At 31.4% G+C, this 2,215-nt stretch overlaps 1 non-coding gene across 1 annotated transcript; it reads left to right on the top strand.

Annotated features, from left to right (window-relative positions):
* The first annotated feature begins 521 nt into the window (after window positions 1-521).
* Window positions 522-629, top strand: LOC112731475 (small nucleolar RNA R71). The gene has a single exon (XR_003167250.1). It is a non-coding gene; the product is annotated as a small nucleolar RNA R71 (small nucleolar RNA).
* Window positions 630-2,215: the final 1,586 nt, after the last annotated feature.

Raw genomic sequence — 2,215 nt, 5'->3', positions numbered from 1 at the left:
TGCTAAGTCAGAGAGGCTCTGCTTAGAATTCTCTGTCTGTTGCTGAGAAGATGATTGAAAAGGCTTGCTTTTGCCAAACCTATTTCTCCTACCATTATTATTATTGAAACCTTGATTAGGCTTCTGCTGATCCTTCCATGAGAGATTGGGATGATTTCTCCATGAAGGATTGTAAGTGTTTCCATAGGATTCTCCCATGTAATTCACTTCTTCCATTACAGGATTCTCAGGATCATAAGTCTCTCCTTCAGAGGAAGCTTCTTTAGTACTGCCGTATGCAGCTTGCATTCCAGTCAGACTCTGAGAAATCATATTGACTTGCTGAGTCAATATTTTATTCTGAGCCAATATGGCATTCAGAGTATCAATCTCAAGAACTCCTTTCTTCTATGTTGTCCCATTATTCACAGGATTTCTTTCAGAAGTGTACATGAACTGGTTATTTGCAACCATTTCAATGAGTTCCTGGGCTTTAATTCAGACAAACCATCATAGAATATACATAAGATGCTCCATTCTGAAAGCATGTCAGAAGGACACCTTCTAATCAATTGCTTGTATCTTTCCCAAGCTTCATAGAGGGATTCACCTTCCTTCTGTCTGAAGGTTTGGACTTCCACTCTAAGCTTACTCAACTTTTGAGGTGGAAAGAATTTGGCCAAAAAAGCATTGACCAACTTTTCCCAAGAGTTTAGGCTCTCTTTAGGTTGTAAGTCCAACCATGTCCTAGCTCTGTCTCTCACAGCAAAGGGGAAAAGCATAAGTTTGTAGACCTCGGGATTAACCCCATTGGTCTTAACAGTGTCACAGATTTGCAAGAATTTAACTAAGAACTGATGAGGATCTTCCAATGGAAGTCCATGAAACTTGCAATTTTGCTGCATTAGAGAAACTAATTGAGGCTTAAGCTCAAAGTTGTTTGCTCCAATTGCAGGAATTGAGATGCTTCTTCCATAGAAGTCAGAAGATGGTGCAGTAAAGTCACCAAGCATCTTCCTTGCATCTCCACCATTGTTATTGGGTTCGGCCATGTCTTTTTCTTTTTCAAAAATTTCTGTAAGGTCCTCTCCAGAGTGTTGTGCTTTAGCTTCTCTTAGCTTCCTCTTCAGAGTCTTTTCAGGTTCAGGATCAGCTTCAACAAGAATGTCTTTATCCTTGTTCCTGCTCATATGAAAAAGAAGAGAACAAAGAGAATAGTGGAATCCTCTATGTCACAGTATAGAGATTCTTTTATGTGAGTAGAAGAAGAGAAGAATAGAAGAATGAGGTAGAGAGAGAATAGAGAGAATTCGAACACAAAGAGAGGGAGATGGTTCGAATTTTAAGAAGAAGAGAAGTGTTAGTAATTAAATAAAATAAATAAAAAGAGATGAGAGAGAGAGTGAATTTGAATATTAATTATAAGAAAAGAAAAATATTTTTGTTTTTATTTTAATTATAAGTTAGAATTCGAAATTATTAAAAGCAATAAAATAAAATTAGAATTTAAAACAATTAGTTAATTAAAAAGGAATTTTGAAAAAGAGGTTAGTGATTTTCGAAAATGATGAGAGAGAAAGGTAGTTAGATGGTTTTGAAAAAGATATGAAATAGTAACCTTTTAAAATCAAACCAAAAAGTCAAGTAGTTAATTAAAAAAGATTTGAAAATAAATTTTAAAAAGATAAGAAGTTAGAAAAAGATTTTGAAATTAAATTTTGAAAAAGATATGATTGAAATTTATTTTGAAAAAGATTTGAAATGGGGAATTAAAAAGATTTGATTTTTTTGAAATTAAAGTTGATGACTTGACTAATAAGAAACTAAAAGATATGATTCTAGAATTTAAAGATTGAACCTTTCTTAATAGGCAAGTAACAACTTGAAATATTTGAATCAAAACATTAATTGTTAGCAATGATTCCGAAAATTATGAAATAAAAAAGAAAAAATTTTGAAAATCAATTTTAAAATTTTCGAAAATATTAAGAAGAAAAATGACAAAGATTTGATTTTTGAAAAAGATTTGAAAAGATAAAGTTTTTAAATTAAAATTTTGACTTGACTAACAAGAAACAATTAAAATTTAAAACTTTTGACTAAATCAACCCAATATTTCGAAATTTATGAATAAAATAAAGGGAATATATTATTTTTTATTTTTGAATTTTTAATAAGGAGAGAGAAAAACAACAAAATGACACATGACATAAAAGTTCAAGATCAAAACAAATAA

This window comes from Arachis hypogaea, chromosome 12, assembly GCF_003086295.3.
Source record: "Arachis hypogaea cultivar Tifrunner chromosome 12, arahy.Tifrunner.gnm2.J5K5, whole genome shotgun sequence".
Taxonomy (NCBI): Eukaryota; Viridiplantae; Streptophyta; class Magnoliopsida; order Fabales; family Fabaceae; genus Arachis; species Arachis hypogaea.
This window is presented reverse-complemented; position numbering and strand designations above follow the sequence as displayed.